We start from the raw sequence: 14,294 nt of genomic DNA, 5'->3' as shown, positions 1-14,294 counted from the left end.
AAGTACAATCTAGATGAAAGCTGAGCCTTTCTGAGCAGGGCATACTATTGTGTCAAAGGAGAGCCAGGGGCTATTTGTATGTAAGGAGAAGAGAAGAGGTGGCCAATTATCCTTGTGTACCACATAGACCCATCTTTTCCTTCTCTCATTTGCAGTCGATTCTCAAAGCATCGCAATCAAGAAAAGCACAGAGAATCAAAGACCTTTGTAACCGATAGGAAATACACTGTCTAAGCTGCATGCCACTGAGGCTTACAGACAGATGCACGTGGATGACACAGTTGCTGCAGGGCACAGCTCCCCAGTGGCTGGGGGCCTCTGGCAGATGGTTCCGAGGTGAGCACAGAGCTGGCTCAGGCAGAGGTGTCCCAGAACTGTGGCCTAGCACTGAATTTGCCCTGCCAGGGCAGGGCACAGGGTCTTTTTTTGGCCCCTGTGGGTGAATGTGCCCTTTAGGGCTCCTCCGAAAGGATCAGGCTGAAAACAGCCCTCCTGTCCCTCCTTCCCTGTAGACTTTGCCTGACCAGGCAAAGCTCAGATTTTCTTCTCAGGGATTTAATCTACCCCCTTTCCACAGCCCTGTTGTGGCCAGGTTCATTTTGCTTGGCTAAGGGACACAGGAGTTTGATCTTTGACCTAGGGGTAGAGTTGCTCTGGGTTTTTGGTTTTGTTTTGTTTGTGTCGATTATGGGACTTGAACTCAGGGCCTGGGTGCTATCCCTGAGCTTTTCTCCCCAAGACTAGTGCTCCACCAGCTACTTCTGGTTTCCTGGTGGTTCATGGGAGATAGGAGTCTGATGAACTTTCCTGTCAGGGTTGGCTTTGAACTGTGACTCTCAGGCCTCAGTCCCCTAAGTAGCTTGGATGTGGGTGTCCTTTTTGAGCGGTGGGCTCGGCTTGGAGGTGACCCTTGCTAGCTCCTATCAATCCAGAACGAGAAGATCTCTGTGCAGGGGGCCCAGCTTTGTCCCAACTCCCACAGTGACGGTGAAGGGCCCTGTGTGTCTGTGCGACATTTTCATTTTCCATCTTAAGGCAATGGCAGCCGGGTATTTATAGCTGGATACGCAGAGCCCTTCTCACACGTGGCTCTAGAAAATGAGAACCTCATGTGGAGTTTGTTTTGTTTTGCTCCCCGCCTTCACCATCCATCTCAAGCCTCCAGCGCTTAAGCGCTTAAACCCTGAGCTGTAACCAGAGCCACCGCTGTAAGGAGGGGCATGGCTACCACAGAGAGGTTATGTAAATTCACTGTTGTTGCCTCTTCTCCCCAGCCAGGCCATGGGGGACCATGGATGAGAGCTTAGGGATGACACTAAAAGGGCAGGACCCCTTTCCTCCCTGCCCCCTGCCCCCCCCCCCGTCAACACTCTCCGCACAGGAAAGTCTCCCCAGATGAACCCCCCTGCAGAATGAGGACTCCTTGAAACACTTCTGGGTCCTTCTGCCTGTCGGAGCTCCTTGAAGAGAACAGATTGTTCTTTCCCCCCATTTTTCTGTGTGTAGCCTTGTCTGTGGGCTGGAACTCTCTGGGCTGTGGTCTGTTGGCCCAGGGCTCTAGGGTTCCCTCCTGGTGGCAGGAGGTGGGGTGCCATCCAGGTCCTTATTTTTTTTTCCACAGTGGATTCCAAACTCCTGGAGCTCCCCAGGCATCAGGCCCTGGGCTCTTCGGGCTCTTTGCCTGTTTCCGGGGAGATAGACACAGTCATCAACGGCTTTAAGAGGAGAGAGAGAGAGGAATCTCTATAGTTGGACCCTCTATGATTTCTTTATGAGATGTAGAGTCCATACATTCCTGTTTGGAGATCTGAGGATGCAGGTGTGGCTGGGATCGGGGTATGATGATGCTCCTCATTTCTTTTTCTTTTTTTGGTTGTAGGGCTTGAACGCTGGGCCTGAGTACTGTCCCTGAGCTCTTCAGCTCAGGTCTAGTGTTTTACCGCTTTGAGCCACAGTGCCACTTTCACTTCTGTGGCTGCTAGACTTTCTGTAGCTCTACTCCTTAATCCCTGCCCCTCCCTCTCATTATTGTGGACCCACTCTGTGCTGGGCCAGGCACTCGCACATTTTTACTGTAGCTCTGCCAAATGCCTATGATCCCTTTTCAGAGAGCTGAGGTGACATAGCCTGGCCACAAGGACCCATGCTTTCTTCCCTTCAACCCCCCAATAGGTACCAACCATTTTCCTATGTGGTGCTCTTGACCACTAACCACCAGATTCCCACTGTGGTACGATCAAGTGTTGATTTTGCATCTCTCACCTCTGTCCACAGAGTGTGGGCTCTGGTAACCCGAACTATCTAACTCTACTTCTCATCCTACCACCCTGGGCTCTGAAGCCAACATGCTCTGCTTTCACCCCTTCTTCGTCCTCCTCCTCCTCCTTCTTTTTTTTTCTTTTTTAAAGTTTTGTCTCCCTCCCCATCTATTGTGAATACAAACTAGAGGAGATCCAGTCATGCATTAGTTCTTTGTCCTATTTCCAAGTATCCCAGATAGAGAATTCCTCATTGAAAAGCCAGGCATTCCTGAGGAAGCGTCTGTCACCAAGAACAGCCAGTGAGATTCCTCTCATTGGGAAACAAGCTCCTGAGCCAAGCCAGGAAAGTATATGTGGATTTCAGAGCCAGAGGGTAGAAGATTGATTCCAATATCCGCCCCCCCCACCGCCACCCCTCTTGCCCATTCTCCAGCTACCCACCCTCCCTTCCCTCAAACCACAAGTGGGGAACTTGCCTTCCCAGGGCATCTGAGGGCATTAACTGGATGACATTTTCACTGGTTAGAGAGGGAGAATAGAGGCTGTTTGGGGTGGATGATGGAGTGTGCGCGTGTATACAATTCTGCTAACTGCCTATTTCCCACCAGCCACTTTATGTGGCAGGAACAATACCTGAATGAAGAGACCTCTACAGGGTGAGTTATTTTTTTGGGGTGGGCATAGATCCCTAATAATGAATGGTAAGGCAGTGAGCTGAGCCCAGCTGCTCTTCCATGGAGAGGAAATATCCCTTCCCACATCTGAGCTCAACTTACTCCAGTGTCTTAGCATATATCCTCAGGAACATTTAGAAAATAACACATGAATCTAATGTCTGTCCTTCAAAATTAAGAGGGAGGGAAGGGGTAAGCAGGCGAGGGATGGGTGAGAATGTTGAAAGGAGTGATGTTGGTAAAGACTTGTATTCATAAAGTGCTTTGTTAAATGGCAACTACTTAAATTATGTATATATATATATATGCACACACACAAAAAAATGAGTAGAAAACTCTCGGGAGCAGGGAGAAAAAGGATGTGTTCCATACATACTAATTCAAAGCCTAGACACAGAGGAGAAAAGCTAAGACAAAGCTCATGAGTTGAAAGAGCAGGTTAGGATATAAATCAAGAAAAACTTTAGTAGGATATAAAGGTGTGTGTGTGTGTGTGTGTGTGTGTGTGTGTGTGTATGTGTGTGTGTTGCAACTTCCTCGTATGATTCTAAAAGCTCATTTCAGACTTACTATAAAAAACACCTAGAGGCTAGAGACAAAAAAATAAAATATCTCAGAAGCCCAACTCCAGAGGATGGAAAAATGGTTTAGGATCTTCTGGTCCTCCTCTTACCCCATTAATCCCCCCAACCCACCTGGCCACAGACTGCTCTTGGAGAACATACCATCCAAGTCTCCTTTCATCTGGCTAGTGACAGCTCCACTCTTCTCCCAGCAGACATTTTTAGAGAGGGTTCAGTTTGTATTGTATGTGTAGATTAGAGCCAGCTTTGTATCTCACCTTTGTTTTTATTCCTGGCTTCATATTACCACCTCCACAAAGGACAGGAGGAAGTGTTGACTTGAGTGTGGAAAGGGGTTCTTGGGTGTGGGTTGGTAGAGAAAACGCTCAGAATCAAGGGGAAAAGAACTGGAAATCATGGACTTGTAGTTAAGGCCAAGGCAAAACATGCAGCTATCTGAGGGGAGAAAATACCTTTTTGTGGGGGGGGACAGGGGAGGGCTGATATTGGGGCCAGAACTCAGGGCCTGGGTCCTGTATTCTTTAGCTTTTTCACTCAAGGCTGGCACTCTACCACTTGTACCACAGCTTCACTTCCAGTTTTGACAATTAATTGGAGTTAAGAATCTTATAGACTCTCCTGGCTGGGCTGGCTTCAAATCATAAAACCCTTTCTAAATGAAGAGGATCTAAAGTTCAACCTCATGGCTATTTATCAGTGGTGGGCAGCGGGAAAATGAGCTCGTCTCCTGGACCTTGGTTTGGTTCTGCTGAGCGTGAAGACAGGCTGATATCAGGATCAGGGCTGGTGATTGGAGTGACTAGATAGAACTCCATTTTGCAGATCGCAAAAGTAAAGTTTGTAAAAATAAAGAACCTGGAGCAAAGGCCTCACTGGACAGAAGCAGAACCACAGTTCAGAGTCCTTTGTCTTTCTTCTGACCACTGTCCTGCGTAGCTTGCCATATCATGGAAGCATGTATTTCCTGATCACACTATGTCTTTCTAGATGGAGTCCCCCAAAGAACCTGAACAGCTAGCTCTGAGGATGGCAACTCAGGTGCATTTTCTATGGCTCCCCTAAGAAAGTGAGCTCCAAACCCCAGCCCTACGGATGCAAAGAGATTCATCTCGTCCAGGTCACTTCTCATCCCCTTGGCTCTTCCTCTGGGAAGTCTGCCAGCTTGGATTCCATTGAATGCCTGTCCCAGGCTTCTGCCATTCTTTTCTGCATAAAAGACTCCAAAGCCACTCAATAGTTGACATTGTGACAGATGTCACCTGAGGAGGACTGCCTGTGGTAGAGATTCAGAATATGTGAGCTGATTCCCGCCCTCGACAAGCAAGGGTCAGTGGTTCCCACACTGTGAGGACTAAAGTACCACATACCTTGGGAAGAGGTTAGAAATGCCTGTCCTTGAGCCCATGCCCAGCTCCAGTATGAAACTCTTGGGGTACAGCCCCTGGCAGGAGTTCACACAGGCTCACATGGAGATCCTGGTACATATCTCCAACAGAGAAACCACCAGTTTCCAGATTCTAAAAGGGTGGGGGGAGGTGGTAGGTATTTCCCACATCACCTCCAGTTCTGAGTTCCCATTTCTACCCGGTTAAGATGATTAATTAGCCGGGTACTGGTGGCTGACGCCTCTTGGTAGGCTGAAATCTGAGAATTGAAGTTCAAAGCCAGCCCAGACAATAAAGTCTGTGAGAGTCTTATCTTCAATTATCCACCAGAAAAGTGCAAGTGGCATTGTAGCTCAAAGTGGTAGAGTACTAGCCTTGTGTGTAAAAGCTCAGGGACAGTGCCCAGGCCCTGAGTTCAAGCCCCATGACCACCACCACCACCGAAAATGATTAAGTAGCCTTTGGTCACAAGCAAGGTGACCTAAAAGTTAAGCACATAACTGAATTTGGATTTCAATTCTGTTTCTATTCATTTGCTGATTGTGTGGCTGTCCTTGAGTGAATGGTTTAGGTTCCCTAAGTCTGGATCACTTCCCCCTTATGTGGGGTAATAATAAGATCCCCCCAAAGTACTCAGTGAGACTGCCTACGTTAAATACTAGGACGGAGCCTGGCACATAGTAGGCCTGCTCAGAATGTTGTATAGCTGTATGCTTGCTCAACAATTCTCTTTGGCACTATATTGATACACACACACACACACACACACACACACACACACACACACACTTGTACAAGGACCCTCTGACCCATGGTTAACATCACTGTGGTTTGGAGAAATAGAGTGTTTACATTACAACAGTGCAAACAATTTGAAACAGAATACTAGACATCCTTGTGCTAAGGAAGATTACTTGGCCTTCCTCCCCTCTCCTTTGAGGCTCCTTCCCCAGCAACTCAAACAAACAAGTCACTGCCCTCTTTATCATGTGGAGTGGTTTGGTTTTCCATTCCCTGGCCCTGTCCTCAACCCTGCTTCCTGGCTTTGCTGTGCAAATCTTAAAAGACAACTTCAAAATAATGGATTATTTATTCTGAGCCTCATGCTAGATTCCTCCCCACAGGGGAAATAAAGAATAGCCATGAGATTTAATTCCCTACTGGTGTGAACCGAGGTGGGCCTCGGTGGTATGGTCACTTTGGATTTATTTATATCTATATCTGATCTGTATATATACATTTCCCACTGAATCATATCATATTCTAAAAGTTCTTCCTGCCCTTCATTTTGAACCTTTATGCCCTGATAACTAGGGATTTAGTTTCCACCACCATTTCTCAACTGTAGTGTAGGGCCAGATAATTCTTTGTTGTGTGAGAATGTAGGATGTCCAATAGCACCCCCGTCCTGTACTCAGTCGATGCTACTAGCATTCCCTAGTTGTGACAACACAAAACATCTCCAGATATAGCCCAGTGTCCCAGCAGAGAACCATGGGTCTGAGCTAAATTCTTCCAGAATAAGTTCAACCCACTAAAACTTATTCGGCTCCAGAGTTTATTTCTGCAATGTACTTACAGGTCAAGGGACCGGATGCATCCATTGACAAGAAAGATGCAAAGTCTAACCTCTTGCTCTTTAAGGAGACTCTGGGTGGTTCCATCTCCTCAGTGGCTCCATACTTAACTCACCTGCATTTGAGTGAAGCCCATCCCATCCCCCACCCTAACCATCCCCTACCCCATCTCATCTCTCATCCTCATCCCCTCCCATCTCATTCCCCACCCCACCCCATCCCATTCCATCCCCATCCCCACCCCATCCCCCATCCTCATTCCATCCCACCCCTCTGTCTCCAGCATCCTCTCTGGTTCTCTTGACGCTCCATGCAGTTGAAAACCAGGGGATGGCCTTTGGGTTTGACTTAAAATACTCATCATCTCATTTCTAGTACCAGGAATTTTTTAAAAATCATGTTTAACATTCTTGCTGCCGTAGTGGAAACTTTTGTTCTTTGGAGAACTTCCCACTCCAGGCTCAGGTCAGATTCCTCAGCAGAACTCAACATTTTCCAGGGAAGTTTCACCAGTGAGACTGTACCTTTGATGTCTTCCTACAACTGCAGCTGAATTCTGGGCAAAGAATCCCAGGACCCTGAGATAGACCTAGGAAGCTGAGCATCTGGAAGAAGGCTCTCGATAGGACACCAGAATCAAGATACTTTCATGGTTCCATTACTTTTCTGGTTGTTTCTCTTTACATCCCAAGACGAGGAGCCAGTGTTTTAACCAGTATAAAGTAGGTTATGCTTGATAACACATTTCCCTACCTTATAGTGACTTACAGAATATATTCCTTTCTCAAGCTTCCTGTCCATCAAAGGTTGGTCAAGGGGCTCTGCTCATTACAGTCCTTTAGAAGATGTACCATCTTAAATTACTCTGTGCCAAAGGAAAAGAGAGCTGGTCCTGCCAATGAAAAGTTCTAGACTACCTGCCTGGGGTCGGTGGCTCCTGCCTATAATCCTAGGTACTCAGGGCTGAGACTGGAGGACCACAGCTCAAAGCTAGCTTAGGCAGGAAAGTCTGTGAGACCTGTTATCTCAAAAAAAGATAGAACTGGAGCTGTAACTAGCCCAAGGCCCAGGTTCCAAGTTTGAGCCCCAGAACTGACACACACACACACACACACACACACACACACACACACACACACTCACACACACTCAGTTCTAAACTACCAGTAACATTTGCATTAGGCTTTACCAGAGCAATAGAACGGATAGGATTTATAATCTATCTGTCTAGATTTACTTAGAAATGGCTCAAACAATTTTAAGAGGCAAATCTAGCATTGGCTGAAGACCCAAGGAAGAGACCTAAGATTTTGTAGTTCGAGGCTGAAGGCAGTTGATGGGGGCAAAGTTTCCTGTTCCCTTAGTGACCTTCATGTTTTTCCTTTGGGGTTTCCAGATGATTGAAAGAGTCCTATTTTTGTTTCAAGTCTTCTAATTTAAATGTCAATATTGCCTAAAAAGGAACATTTAGACTAGTGTTTATTAGCCCTTTTTTCATTGTTGGTGGTCATGGGACTTGAACTCTGGGCCTAGGTCCTGTCCCTGAGTTCTTTTACTTAGATCTAAAGCTTTATCACTTTGAGCCACAGCATCACTTCCTAGACTAGTGTTTAACCAAATATCTAGTTTTGTGGCTTGGCCAAATTGACATGTGAAACCAACTATCAATCATAACATTCCATTTCTACTCTTTATTCATGGACTAGAGTTAGTCATGTGGCCCCACACTGACACGAATGCTACCATCAACTGGGTGCCCGGAACAGAGGTTGAAAGAACAACGATACTTGAGCACCATTAACCATTACTACTGTAAATAATTTTATCTGAGGATGAAAGAAAGTATCAATCAATGATATTTTAGCTCTGGGATATGTAAGAGAATAATTACTGAAGACTGAGCTCAGAAGCCTTAAGAAAAAAGCTGGAAAATAGCTGGGTGAGCTTGGTAAAAGATGACAAACTTCCTTTTCCTCCCAGGATTGTGAATGACAGGGTGCAGGGCTGAATTCTGGTGATTCTTGCCTGTGGGCTCTGATGGGAGAGGCAGACAGAAGCAGAGGCCAGTTTCCACTGGGGAGTGAGTCTTGGACATAGGGAGAGCCGTTGGCCGCTCCTCTCCCCCTTGAAGTAGGGAGATGAGAGCTGACATCTGGATACTGCTGGCACCTGGCCCAAGGAGTAAAGATGCAGGGTCCATGCCAGATTTCTTCCTCGTCTGGGGAAAACACATTTGGTCAGGATTGGCTGTTTTCAAAGATGCCTGAAGCAAAATGACGTTTGCAGCCTAGGGGTGAAACAACCCATGTGTCTGCTGCAGCAGTGGTTTCTAGCCAATTCTGTTTACCTCTGGGACAAGGGGACAGACAAGGCCCTGGGCTTGCTCCTCAGAACCTGGCGGGGTGGTTCTATGCTGTCTCCTTGGATTAGGAGTCGCTGCCCCGAGCTGTGGCAGAAAGTGTCACAATGGGAGGGGCTAGATCTGCCAAGGGTAGAGAAGAATGGAGAGCCTGTTATGGCTGAAGCCTGGGAACATGGCCGAGAGGAGAGGCTCACACTGCCAGAGCTGGCAGCAGAAGGCATGGGCCCGAGGTCCAGGCCACTGTGTGAATGGAGCTGTGCCAGCATCATGCCCTGTGCCAAGCAAGCAATCCTCTAGTCCCTGTGCATGGATTACAGGTGAGCTCCTTAGACTTTGGAGAGCTAATCTGGAGGCCTCTCTGGAGGAGGTGGATACTGGAGCAGCCTTGGTTCTGTCACTCACTGGAGGCTAAGGTTTCCGAACCACAGAAGTCCTTTGCCGAACTGTGTTCAGACCAGTGTTTTCTGTGCTCCTCTCTTGTGTTGGGTTGGGGATTTCCCCAAATGGAACCTGTCAGGAAGGAATTGTCAGGAGAGATGGCTTGCCTACAGGAGAAGGGAAGCCATCTGTGGGAAGGGACAATGATAGTCACATGCCTTCTGCGCTTTGAATATTTCTGTCATTGACCCAAAGGCTTCTTGTCTCATGTAGTGCTTGCAGGAATCCTTTGAGTCATGGAGAGTTTCCAAATAGAGTTTCAGAGGTTAAGCAGCTTGTGGAAGGACACAGAGCTGGTGAATTATAGAGCTCACACCAGAACCTGTTCATTCATTCCTTTGTTTTGTTTTGGCCTGCCTTGAACCGGTGGCAGTCACCAAAGACACGGCAGGAAGAAGGGCTTGGAAAAGCCAAGGGCCAGCCTGAGTCCATAGCTTAAGTCCTCACTCCCATCCAAAGACTTTTGCCCTGGAGTTCAGAGAGTATACGCATGCTTTCTCTAAGGTCTGACAACAATATTACATTTTTTGTTTTCATTTTTGTAGTAATATAAAAATACTGAACCCACAAAAAGACCCTTGTAGAACCTACCATTGGTATGAGATTTTAGTTCTCAAGTTTATGTGTATGTGAAAGTTGGCATCAAGTGGTACCCTAAAAACGATAATGGCCAACTTTTGAATATTTTGTTTCTTAAAGGAATTTGTGCATTGTGTGCTCAGAAGGCCCGAATTCCAAAGGTTCAGAAAGGCGACATTGATTGTACTTCAGTAAGGGCGTGGGGGGTGCTCTGAAGGGAACATGGTGTGTTTTCCTCTCCATTCCTCTCTCCTCCTTTTCCTCCCCTTTTTTCTATCACACTCTACATCCCACAGGGCAAAGCAGGATCTGAACCTAGAATAGCTCTGCTCTTAGGTTCAGCACAGAACCTAGGACAGAAACCCAGAGAGGACTGGCCAAATTAGGAGAAAAGGAAGAATTTCTCGATGCTCTACTTCTGGTATTTCTGTCCCCTGCAAGTCATTATCCCTCTCTGACCCTGTACACAAGGCTCAGCTTCTCTGGGGCTGGGAAGGGAGTGTGGGTCACTCTGAACAAGACATAACTTTAACCTCGCTCTTCAGTCATTTGCGACTTCTATTCTCTCCTTGGGTCAGCTTGTAGTGAGATCGCCACAGTGCCGTCATTGATGTGGAGAACCAGGGATGTGACTCAGGCCCAGCCAGGGCTCACTGCGCTGGCCCGGTTCTTTGATCTTTAGATGGAGTACCCCTCTGGATGGGACACCTCACCAGTGGAGGAGGTTGTTGCCCCTTCCTCCTGCTGCTGAAGTTTAGGGTCTTGTTTGTGAGGTCGTTTGGGTCATAACCATTTCTACACAACACATCAGTGTGGCCCCAGTGTCTGGGCCGGCATTGTAGGTCTCCTTATCCATTGTCTATCTCTTTCTGCAAAGAACAGGAGAGTAAGCACTTTGAATCCGAGCACCATGAGAGTGTCTGGCTACTCAACTCTTGTTGTGGCCTGGAAGCGTCTGTTAACATCTACACATGAATGGGCATGGCTGTCCATGAAGTTGTAGTTGCAAAAGTCTATAGGGTCCACTTTGGATCACCGTTCACTAATCCCGGAACCAGATGGAATTAGCATCTACAGTACCTTATGCCCCCCCCCCCCACTTGCTTTCCCTTGAAGTAATTGTACATGGAGTTTCAATTCAAAATGTGTCTTGATTAGTGTCACTCCTCCCATCATTCTCTTTATCCTGCTTCCAGTCCTGCTTCTCTCCTCCTCTTTCCTGTGACTGCCTCATTTTGAGCATGCCTTTTATGCTACCCTTGAGAGAAATTGTTTCCTAACTTAATCTCCATAAGGGACTCCAGCTCCTTGCTTGACAGGAAACATTGTTGGAATGAACTGGGGTGACCTCTTCCTCTTTGAGCCTAGGCTGCCCAGTGGAGGGATGAGTGGTGCATGGGGAGAGGTTAGGTTGGGGGTTGGCTTATGCCATGCTGGGAGATCAGGATCTCATCACCTGTTAGGTACTAAAGCATCCTGTAGCGAAATCCATCACTGTCACTGTAACCTGAGCCACACCTAGCCCCTGTAACCCAAGATCAAGTGTCCCTGTTTGTTTTGACACCCTGTATGGGGCCTGAGTGATCTTGATTTCAAAGCAAGACTTTTAAAAAAATGTTTTTTTCTTCCTAGCAGCTACTGAAAGCCAGGTCCCTGCCAAGGCCTGGGCTCCCATGTTAGCGTTTTCAGTTAATTAAAAAAACAAACACCAATCCCTGACAGAGATGGTTCTGCAGCTGGAATAGAGGTGCTTGCCCTACAGACTGGAGAGGCTGCCCAGTGGCTCAGTGCCTGAATAGGGCTTGACTTTGAGGGACCCACCTGCTGATGTCTTCTCAACAAGACAGGGTGCCCAGGAAAGCATTTGGTCGGGGAGTCAACTCCTGGCAGGGTGCAGAACACAGTTTTCCCTCTTCCCACCCTGTCCATAGTATGTTTGCACAGGGTGAAGGAAGGCCACGGAGGAGGGCCAGCTGGCTGGAGTATGGGAGAGGAGACACAAAAGAGACATTGGTGGGACTTGCTAGTGTTTTTGTGGTCAGGTTATCCCAGCTGCCTAGTCTCCTAGAGAAGAGTGATGAGGGGGTGATCTGGGGATGGCTGCCAGTTGGGGGTAGTGTGAGGAGTCTAGCTCATCTGTGCAGAGCTTTGATGCAAGCTGAAGAAGAATTTCCTTTCATGGAGAGACCACCTGCTAACCATATCTCAATATGAGCAGCCCAGCACTGCTCGGAGTGCAGTCCCTGAGCCTGGCTGCACATTCACAGGGCGCCCGCTGTCTGTGTCTCCATCACGTGGAGCGTGCATCTCCCATATGTCCCTTGCAATGTGATTGCGTTTGGGGGCTGCAGGAATACAAGGGAGACTGGCCCACGATATCCAGAGCCTGTGTGGCATGTATGTATAACGTCCTCCTGAAGCACGCAGGCCCTGCATGTGGGATTCTAAGATCACAGCCCAAGACACAGCTCAGCCTGAGTTGTCTAGGGTCCCCCAGGGGCCTCCCCATTTTCACATTCTAACAAACACCCCCTGTCTCCGGGTGGCAGTGTGAATGTCCATGCAGCAAGAGTCAGAGAAGGGAGTTGATGAGTTCACATCAGGGAGGCCTATCCATCAGGGAAGGAACAGGGAGTCTTTCCCAGAGTCAGGTGGTTGGGGCGAGTTTGTGGAATGACACTTTGTTGCTTCAGAGAAGAGTCATTCTCAGACCTCCTCTCTGTGTGGGTATTGTGGAGGTACTCTGGGCTCAGAGGCAAATGGTCCCCAGCTCCCCTCCTTGAGATTCCTCTGCCTGGGCTGCTCTCCTCCCCTCTTTTTTTTTTTTCTTCTTTTTTTTGTGCTACTCCTGGGGTTTGAACTGAGGGCCTGAGCTTCTTTTGCTCCAAGCTAGTGCTCTACCCCTTGAGCCACAGCGCTACTTCCGGTTTTCTGGTGTTTTATTGGCCATAAGAGTCTCACAGGGACTTTTCTGCCCAGGCTGGCTTCAAACCAGTCTTCAGATCACAGCCTCCCAAGTAGCTAGGGTAACAGGTATGAGCCACCAGTGCCCTGTTCGAAGTTTCTCTAACACCTCCTCCTTCCCCCAGCTTCAGAGACGTGAAGCACTCTCACTTCCACCCCGTGGTGTCACACTAAGCGCAATGGTGAAAAACCATGGTGCTGCTCAGTTACCTGGAAGCTTCCAGAATGCAAGCATCTGGCAGATCTCAATGTACTATCCTAGTCTGTCTTCATGCATTTGTGCTGCTATGCTAAAATGTCTAGGCTGGGCAATTCAGAAGCAACAGGAAAAGATTTGCACGGTTCTTCATTCAGGCTGTGAAGTCAACCCCCACGGCATTCAGGTGACAGTTTCTGGTGAAGGTTGCTCACAGCTTCCACGATGGCAGCTCCTTGCTGCATTCTCCAGTGGAATGAACACAGTGTCTTCACATGGTTGAAAGACAAAGGGCCAAAAGAGCCTAACCTGGTTCCCTCCTGCCTTTTTGGAGGCATTAATCCCTTCCTGGAGGTAGAGTTCCCCCGCCACCATTCATCTGTGCTTACATGTCTGCCCCATGCATCACAGTCTGGGTAGCCAGATGCCTGCCTTCTCCCTGCCTTATTCCTCAGGGCCACCTGCAATGACCAGGCCTGTGTCCCACTCATCACAAAGCGTCTGAGACTATTCAGAGAATGGGGAGGAGGGCCCACAGATGAGTGTGGAATGATGGAAGCCGGGAGCTACCCCAGGTTCTCTTTATTTCTTCTTTAGCATCTGTATTAAGCCACTGTGTCTGTTTTTTGTGGCTTTCTGGGTCAGCCATGCCAGTGGGGGTGGGTTCTTTGGGAAGTGCCTGAGAGATGAGAAAGTTAGAGTCATAACCTTCTGTTTGTTCTCTGTGATCTGGCAGCGTGGGGTTTATTAACCCTTGTACCCATTGGCTCCCCGGGCCGGGGATAGGTGGGTTTTAGGACTGACTTCGTGGAGCTGGGTCCTGGGGCTACCCCGGTTCCAATGCTGAGATCTGCATTTTCTTTCTTTGTGAGTAAGGACAAAGTGATTCTGCTGTCCCTGGAGCCCCTTGGCTCAGGCAGCCCAGCTGAGTGGCCGGCCACATGGGAATAGCTGGGAAGCAAGTTCAGGCCTTGGGACCACCTCCTTGGAGGCCAGGATGTGGCGTGGGACCAGGGCAGGCAGAAGTTCCCAGCCCTGGCCTCCCCAGTGCTCCGAGCCTAGGCAGCCACTCTCAGCAGGAGGGATGGGGGAGGCCCCAGCTGTCCCAGGTCAAAACCACATCAGGACCAGGGCAGCACCACAAACATGTACCTCTGACAAGCTTGCTGCACCTGGATAGCTGCCAGGGGTTCAACCCAGCCCAGCTTTGATGAGGCCTGGGGGAGGAGGAAGAGGAAGAGTCAAGGGTTAACCATTTCAGGCCCTGCCTGAGT

General features: G+C 48.4%; 1 protein-coding gene across 3 annotated transcripts in view; it reads left to right on the top strand.

The window, feature by feature from the left end:
- Positions 1-14,294, top strand: part of Daam2 (dishevelled associated activator of morphogenesis 2) — a 98,754-nt gene that overhangs the window by 31,131 nt on the left and 53,329 nt on the right. Inside the window, exon 1 of one of the 3 annotated variants that reach the window (XM_090355731.1) lies at positions 9,113-9,160. The exons of the other annotated variants lie outside the window; for them this stretch is intronic. The gene's annotated coding sequence lies outside the window, so the exon portion shown is untranslated. Of the gene's footprint in view, positions 1-9,112; positions 9,161-14,294 lie in introns of those variants that run through there. 3 annotated transcript variants of the gene reach the window in all.

The sequence above is a fragment of the Megascapheus bottae genome, chromosome 22 (assembly GCF_031878675.1).
Source record: "Megascapheus bottae isolate mThoBot1 chromosome 22, mThoBot2.hap1, whole genome shotgun sequence".
Lineage (NCBI taxonomy): Eukaryota > Metazoa > Chordata > Mammalia > Rodentia > Geomyidae > Megascapheus > Megascapheus bottae.
The sequence above is the reverse complement of the archived record's forward strand: the minus strand, read 5'-3'. Positions and strand labels throughout refer to the sequence as shown.